Source organism: Heterodontus francisci, chromosome 14 (genome assembly GCF_036365525.1).
Source record: "Heterodontus francisci isolate sHetFra1 chromosome 14, sHetFra1.hap1, whole genome shotgun sequence".
NCBI classification, from domain to species: Eukaryota; Metazoa; Chordata; class Chondrichthyes; order Heterodontiformes; family Heterodontidae; genus Heterodontus; species Heterodontus francisci.
The window spans coordinates 61,887,895-61,897,204 of NC_090384.1; positions in this window are offsets into that span (position 1 = coordinate 61,887,895).

Here is a 9,310-nt window from a genome sequence, read left to right on the forward strand (position 1 = left end):
TTGTCAAGGGCAATTAGAGATGGACAACAAATGCTGCAGTGCCACCCACATCCCATGAAAGAATAAAGAAAAACAAAAACACCAGTCACACTGGGATCTTATGAGACTTGAAGATATATGGGAGAGACAAAAGGCATTGTCCTAGAGTCACACAAAGACAGTGTTGTAACATCATATTAACTGAGATAAATCCTATGACCAGTGGAATGTCATTTGCTATTGATACATTACCTGCGTGAGGCTATTTCCCTAGAAATATGGATTACTACTGGATTCATTATGAAACATATCTTGTAATTAACTTTGAACTCCTAGCACTCGAATATGTGATTATCAGAAAAATTGCATTAGAACACAATAACTATATGTGGGTCAGGGATTTTACATAAAGGGAATGAATAGAAAATGATTTGGTGAAATTAAATTCTACAGTTGAATCAGAACCATGTTAGGATCAGGCAAGTGCTTATCTGGAATTGACTGGAGCAAAGTGACTATACAGTAATCAGGCAAATGTTTCGATGACACTCTTTTTAAAATTTATTTTTCAGGATGCCAAAGTATGTTAGGATTCTGCCTCTAACAGTTAGTTGTGCATGTTTCAACTCTGCAGCTAATTGAATTCCCTGGGAACTTAGGGAAATAAAAACTTCATGTCTAGTATCAACTGCAGATAAATATCATATGGTTAAGTGTGTGGTATCCTTTCCACACACAGACTTATTAATTCTAATTCAACTAAATTGGATTCTCTCGACAGTAGAATATAGGAATATTTACAGTTTGGCCAGAAAAAGACGTTTTCTTTAAGGAACATGTAAAATATAGGAAAAATAAAATAGGGATTAAACAGTACAATTAGTACTATTTTATTTTCCTCAAAGGATAGAATGAAGATTGTTGATATGTAGTATTTTCAGCGATAAAGTAGTCATTAGAGGAAGCAAACGGTAGATGTGGTTGACTATTTTTATACTACCCTAACAATTGGCTAAAATCTGGTCTCAGAGCAGCAGCTAACCCTTCCACTTACATCAATGTACCAGTTCTTGCTTTACGTTATAGAATTAATGACTGTTGGGCCAATGTTTGGGTAGCTCTGTGTTACAGGCTCATGTCTGTGGGCAGCTGGATTGAAACTGGCCCAAATCATTTCATTCAGGACACTTAGCTAGTAAAGATAGAAATTTTCTATTGCATCCATCTGGGCTAGATTTGAACCCAGGTCAGAGGAGAGAGAAATGGCCAAGTTCTGACCAGCTGTGATAACCAGCTCCCCTGGAGACAATGTACTACTAGGTTTTAATCGTTGGCGGGGTAAATTTTGGCCCAGACTTGACGATGCTCTTCTGACTCCACAAAAAAGTTTCTTCAGAAAAAAACATTCACTGTCTATCTTTGGTTGGCAATAGATGGTGCTACTGAAGATTTCCTGTCCTGCTCATTGCCAACCAATTTCTGGTTGGGGTCTTTCTACAGGCATTGGGCACCCTTTATACATATATAAGGGGCCTAATGCCTGTTTTAGGTGTCTTCCCGACACGTCTAACAAAAATAAGTCTCATAAGTTTAGCAATGGGATAAACACCTGCACAGATTGATGTAGGCTCTGTCACTGCTAAATTGGTATGCTTTGCGCCAATTTTCTGTTCAAAAATGGGTGTAATACATATCAATTTCTACTCCTATATGTCTTATAGGATCAAGAAAAATATATTATGTCTCTGAATTTGAATTGTTAGGTGAGGAACACATTTAGAGAAAATTACATTTCAAACTGTTTGTTGCTTTAGTAACTACAAAAAATGGTATTTCAGCTGGTCTATTGCATCAGCAACTTATGGCCATTAGTTTATAGAACTGCAATAAAACCATTCTTTCTGTCAGCACAAAAACCACTTTGTTGCACTTCCTTTCTAAAATGTTTTCTTATTTTATCTTATGTTAGTTTAAGCCTTCTTAAGGAATCAGATCAGAATGGGTTTTGACTTGACATTGTGCATGGCAAAATGGTTTATCCGTGGCGAGTTCTATATCTCAGCTTCCAATTGAAAGACACATTACGTTATATGCAACATTCTTCTTTGGAAAGTTTATAGTTTTGATAATCCTTTCCCCTTTTGTGTTGTATTTTGGCCCCTCATTATGGAGGATTGGATGGTCCAGGTCACAAATGCAATTTGGCCTATCCATCATGTGATGTGCTTGAGTGCAGAAATTCATCCTCATCATTTTTCCTCTCTCTGGCTCAGATACTTAGAATTTACAGCACAGAGCCAGGCCATTCAACACACTAATTTGTGCCAGTGTTTATTATGCTCCACATGAGCCTCCTCCCACAATATTTCATCTGCATATGCTTCTATTCCTTTCTCCCTCATGTACTTAGCTTAGCCTCCCCTTAAAGGCATCTATGCAATTTGAGTCAACTACTCCATGTGTAGTTCGACATTTTAACCACTCTGTCTGGGTAAAGAAGATAATCCAACTGAGATTGAAAATCCTAACCCCTGGGGAAGCCCAAATGCAATTTTAGTTCAAATTGGGTTTCAAATTTGGGTCACTTCATTGCGAATCCAATGTTCTGGTCACCTGAGTTAACACTTTGTGTCCTTTACTGAATCAAGAGCACTTAAAATCTTTGACAACTTTTATTAAACTAAAATTTTAATGTAGTTTTGTGCCACAAAATTTGAATCCCTTTCCTCAATTTTATCTGCACATTGTTTCTCAAGTTATTTGTCCACATAGTAGCTCTTTCAACCAGATAGGCAGGGCAGCTAAGAATACTGTCATGCAAGGCCCTGCTCCTCTCTTTCTCACAAGCCTCTGAATCCAATGAAGACACATGAACCCCAAAAGAGAAAAGTCTCCTACAGCGAACAAGGTTTAAGAACAATACTGGGTCCCAACGAAAAGCCCATAGCAATTCTCAGGGACATGGGGGCCACGAGATCCCTTTTACTGGGAATAGGCCTGACCTTTCCCCCAGAGAGTGCAGCGATCACCAGAATGGTGGTGAATGGTATTGGAGGGCAGCGTATGCCTGTACCTTTACCTTTGGGGAAACCCCAACCTGCAGTGAAACCTGCACCCCTAAGTACTGTACTGGTGTTAGGAGGACCCTTCAGCAGAGGGCTGGTGAACTGTGAGGGAGCCCTGCCGAGAACAAAAAAGGACAGGCAGGCACAAGGCTGGCAAAAGGTTAGATAGAGAAAGGGAAAAAGTGAGCAAGAGGGCAGGTTAAAGGAAGTCTGGAGGAATCCCGGATGAAATCCCCTACTGTCCGGCCAGCCAACCCCGAAAAATGTGAAAAGTTAGACCCCACGTCCTCCTACATAAATGCAGACACTGATGGTGTGGGGGGGATTCTTTTCTAACTTCCGCTTTGTCCCAGCGGACACTGCTGCCTGCAGGTATTTGTGCAGACTCTACTGCACTCCCTTGTGGCACTTCGACTAGGTGAGGCATCACCCCACCAGAGTTGCTAACAGCATTTACAGGAACCTGCAGAGACAAAGAAAGACTTCTGGGGCAGAGAAACGTAGGGTAATGCCTCACCTAGTCGAAGTGCCATAGGGGAGTGCAGTAGATTCTGCACAAATACCTTCAGGCAGCAGTGTCCTCTGGGACAAAGGGGAGATTAGCAAAGAATCCTCTCCCACTGTCAGAAAAAAAGCAAACCACCCATCCCCTGAAGTCAAAAGCCTTTGCATTTCCATGAATCAGCAAAGCACTGAAAAAGAGTTCAGGATAGACCCGCCCGTTATTAATTCTTTAAAAAAAAAATTACTTCAACAGGAACAAAGACCCTAGGCAGCCATGGAAATGGGCACATGGAAGAGAAACTTCCCCCCCAAAAAAGAACCACATGTTTACTGGGATGGCAAAAGGGGATCAATTAAAACAGCACTGGCACCAAGAGAAGAGTGTTGCGCCATGGAGAGGTCACTCCAAAATCACTGACCACCTCCAGGCGCGTATCCATTGTCTCTCGAGATAAGGAGGCCCAAAAGAAAGAAGAAGAAGAAGAAGAGAAATGCATGTTTTTTTTCTGTATCATATTTTTCTCTCAGCCCTTTTAATGAAATGCGCTTTTCTCAAATTGCAATTCATTCCGATGGGTGCGGAGTTGTCATGCTAGGCCCCCACCTGCCAAGAATGAGGCACATTAATTTTGTCATGAACATTGATTTTAAACTGTTACTGGAGTGAGGAAGACTTGTTGAACAGATCATCTATGGCTGGAAAATACATTTGCATTATAACAGACGGTGTTTGGAAGGACAAAGCAGCCATTCCCTGACATTCAAACCCACAATGGACTTTTGATCACCAGAAGTTGAAGGTGGGGGAGCTCGCATTCCAGGTTGACTGTTGAGATAGCTGAATACACAAATGGACATGCTCAAACCAGCTAGTCACATGACTAACCTGCTGGGCAACTTCAGTTTTTTGAATTTGTACAAACAGTTTGGGCAGAAAGCAGAATGCTCGTGGACTGAGGAGATCTCTCCTGGCTGGCTCGCCACAGCCTCTCCTGTCTGCCTGCTCCCATCTCTTTCTCACAAGCCTCTGAATCCACTGAAGACACATGAACCCCAAGAGAGAAAAATTGCCTATAGCGAACAAGGTTTAAGAAGAATACTGGGCCCCAATGAAAAGCAAGATCTACCTACAATCAAGGACTCGAAGACCCATAACGGCACAGTGGCGCAGTGGTTAGCACCGCAGCCTCACAGCTCCAGCGACCCAGGTTCAATTCTGGGTACTGCCTGTGTGGAGCTTGCACGTTCTCCCTGTGTCTGCGTGGGTTTTCTCCGGGTGCTCCGGTTTCCTCCCACAAGCCAAAAGACTTGCAGGTTGGTAGGTAAATTGGCCATTATAAATTGCCCCTAGTATAGGTAGGTGGTAGGAAATATAGGGACAGGTGGGGATGTGGTAGGAATGTGGGATTGGTGTAGGATTAGTATATATGGGTGGTTGATGGTCGGCACAGCCTCGGTGGGCCGAAGGGCCTGTTTCAGTGCTGTATCTCTAAAAACTAAAACTAAACAACTCTTCAGATATTACCTCAAATGTTTTCACTTTATTTCTTCTCTTTTCTGTCTCTATCTGCGTGTGTGTATCGCATATACATGCTAGCGTGGGCACGTCGTGTATCCATAGGCATCAACCGAAATTAGAGTTTATGTTTAATAAATTTCAACTTTTCTTCTTTAAACCTAAGCTTGTTTGCGTTGGTTTCTTTGCCTTATAATTGGAAAGCGGTGAACGAGGATTCACCAAGGGGGAGCTAAAAACATGGTGTGTTTAAAATCAAACCCTGTTACAGTAAGACCAGGTGAAGGTGGAAAGGGAACCCTAGTCCTCTTTCTCACCTGGTCGTAACAATACCTAATAGCATTCTGGATTCCATCAATAAAAAGACCACTTGTGAGAGGAAATGTGAAATCAATTTTTTTGTTGCCAAGGTAGAATGCTACAGTTTTGTAAAATGAAACCCATCGACATTTGATTTAAATTTCCATAAGTTTGCCTGGAAGATTCAATTAGGAACATAGGAACAGGAGTAGGCCATTTGGTTGTGGGATTGCTTAGCTCTGTCTTTAGCATGTGGCTTCCACTGTTTAGGATGCATGTAGTCCTGTGTTGTAGTTTCACCAGGTTGGCACTTCATTTTTAAATATGTCTGGTGCTGCTCCTGGCATGTCCTCCTGCACTCTTCATTAAACCGAGGTTGATCACCAGGCTTGATGGTAATGGTAGACTGAGGGATAGACTGGGCCATGAGATTTCACATCACATTGGAATTCAATTCTGCTGGCCCATAGTGTCTCATGGATATCCATTTTTGCATTGCCAGATCTGTTCTGAGTCTATCCCATTTAGAACTGTGGTAGTGCCACACAACATGATAGAGGATATCCTCAGTGTGAAGATGGGACTTTGTTTTCTCAAGGACTATGAGGTGATGTACAGGTAGTTTTGTGAGGATGAGGTCAAGTAGGTTTTTCCCTCTTGTTCATTCCCTCACCACCTGGCACAGGCCCAGTCTGGCAGATATGTCCTTCAGGTCTCAGTCGGGTCGGTCAGTCGTGATGCTACCAAGCCAATCGGTGATGGGCATTGTAATCCCCCACCCAGAGTACATTCTGTGCCCTTGCTACCCCCAGTGCTTCTTCCAAGTAGTGTTCAACATGGAGGAGTACTGATTCATCAGCTGAGGGAGGTGGTAATCAGCAGGAGGTTTTCTTGCCCGTTTGACTTGATACCATGAGACTTCATGGGGTCCGGTGTCAATGTTGAGGACTCCCAAGTCCCCTCCCTCTTGACTGTATACTACTGTACTGTCACCTCTGTTGGGTCTGTCCTGCCACTGGGACAGGACATATGCAGGAATGATGATGGAGGAGTCTGTGACATTGACTAAGATAAGGATGGGCAATAAATGCTGGCCTTGCCAATGATACCCACAACCCAAGAACGAATAAAAAAAAATTAGCCCCTTGAGCCTTTCCGCCATTCAATGAGATGATGGTTTATCAATGCCTAACTCCATATGCCAGCTTTTGCCCCATTTCCCTTAATAAGTTTGGTTCACAAAAATCTGTCACTCAGTTTTAAAATTAACAATCGATCTAGCATCAGTTGTTTGTGGAAGAGTTCCAAACTTCTACCACCCTTTTGTGCGAAGAAGTGTCTCCTAATTTCACTCCTGAAAGGCCTGGCTCTAACTTCTAGACTGTCTCCAGTCCTAGACTCCCCAACTAGTGAAATTGGCATGTGGTCTTGGTATTTGAACCTGTGATGATAGGTTTTAAAGCTGGCAATATTACTGCTCTGCTGGTGGAATAACTAGTACTTTTCGCAGTTAGAAACATTTTAGGAAGGATGCTTTCCTCCCCTACCCCACCACCATTACATTGCCTGAGGGTGCCAACTCTTGCTGGGGATAAGTTCCACAGCTGACAGCAACACTTCACTATCTCAACCAAGAGGTTACTCTACAGGTATTAACCTGGATAGTGTGTGCCAATAAAAACAAAAAGTGCTGGAAATACTCAGGTCAGGCAGCATCTTTTCATCAGAACTGACCTGAAACGTTAACTCTGCTTCTCTGTCTATAGATGCTGCCAGACCCGCTGAGTATTTCTAGCACTTTTTGTTTTTATTTCAGATTTCCAGCATCTGCAATATTTTGCTTTTATTTTAGTGTGTGCCAATTGGCTGTTAACCATGGGGAGCATCACTGGTGCCTCAGTTTGATTCTAGTCTCAACCTATGAGCATTTTCCAGCAAGGAGATCTCATTTATCAGGAGTGGGAGACTTCCTGGGACCATTTGTAATACTCCTACTGGCACTCTGGCCCAGATCTGATAATTCAATGTAGAGTGGGAATTTAAACCTAGCACCTTTTGATCTGAATGTCTCAGTACTCTTGCATTTACCCACTAAGCAAGCCTCAGAAGATTGGTTTTATCTGAAGAAAATAAGAACTCTTTCTTTAAAGGTCCTTCTGAAACACTCAGTAACTTAGGCCAAAGTGCTAATTGGATGATTTTGTCTCCAACTACTTGGTTAATTTAATCAAACTTTTAATTAACCTTTAGAATTGTTCGGACAAAATGTGAAATTTTGAGGATACATTGAAAAAAATAAATCAATACTAAAAAAACTTAGAAATTACTAGAAATTTATCATTTTAATGCAATTCTATGAAGTTGAGAATTTAAAAGTAGATATTTTCATTTAGTAGATGCCTGCATCAGATTATTCCACACATAAAAACCAACCGACATAGAAAGAGATGGTTGTTCAAAAGCTATAATAAACTCTATGCAATCAGTGAGGTCCACCCCATCATCAGATATTTATAAAGATGGAACCTATGAGTTTTAAGTAACTTGAGACCACAAGTTTTCATATTAAATGTCTTGAAAACTCAGTTCTGTAAGGGTCATGCAATTACTGAACCTCGTCAACCAAGGCTGAATTTGTATTGTATGACACTACAGCTGAAGTGTGGAAATTAATTTGAGATGGACAGAGTTCAATAAGTAGCCCACCCATGTAATGGGGAACTTCCAGAGTTCAAGAAATAGCCAGGGATGATTACCAGATTATATTCATTTGTTGTAATACACAGACCTTGCTGTCAATCACCATACAACTTTAATTGAGGGGGAAGAAGCAGGGTTGTTTAGACAGTTGCTTTTTCAGTCTGCCCTCGTAACTACCACAACCAGTGAGTGCATACTAAGCAGCAGGAGCGTATGCAAGCTTTCTGCTGCTGGTTGCCAATTCAATGAATTTCAGCCATTCAAGAATTATTTGATTACTATCCCATACATGAATATTGTGTATTGAATAGATTACAAAAAGTATTTACAATTTATTTAATTTCTGCCGCTTAATTTTTTTGAACCAGCTTCACATTTTTCTGTTTAGGGCTAATATATATGATGTAACATGAGCTAGGGCTACTGTATCATTCAAAAACTTCTACTTCTAATATACTGATTGTATTCTGAAGTCACAAAAATTACACTATAATTTCTGAACAGTACGAGTGCCTGCATGGTATCTAGCTATTGCTTTGTGGCTCAGTGGGTAGTACTCTCACTTCCGAGTCACAAAGCTCTGGGTTCAAGTCCCACTCCAATGCAGTACTGAGGGAGTGTTGCAATATCGGAGATACCGTCTTTCAGGTGGATGCTAAAGATCCCATGGTACTATTTCAAAGAAGCGCAGGGGAGTTATCCCCAGTGTCCTGGCCAATAGTTATCCCTCAATCAGCATCACAAAAACAGATTATCTGGTCATTATCACATTGATGTTTGTGGGAGCTTGCTGTGTGCAAATTGGCTGTCATGTTTCCTACATTACAACAGTGACTACACTTAAAGTACTTCATTGGCAAGTCTTTATTTTATTAGCGTATACCCGTATCACTGTGCATATTAAATCACTTGTTATTCATGGAACTAATTATTGCCTCTGGCCAGAGCAAGTAGCATCTTGACACTGCTCTTAAGAAATGTTTAGACAGTGAGTGTTGTAGCACATTGGAATAATCAGATGCTGCACCATGGCATGCCAGAACTTGGTGAAAGCACTTCCCCAGCAGGCAGGAGGAACACTAAGCAGCCAAGTCACGCCAGGATATCCTCAGACACATCTTATTGAGTGGCTGAAAGAGTAGCTTATGAAAAGGCATGGGGTGATGCTACTTACTCGCCTGCTTGGTTGAAGAATGGCACATAATGGATGCGAAAGGAGATGTAAAGAATGAGTAAAATAAAGAAG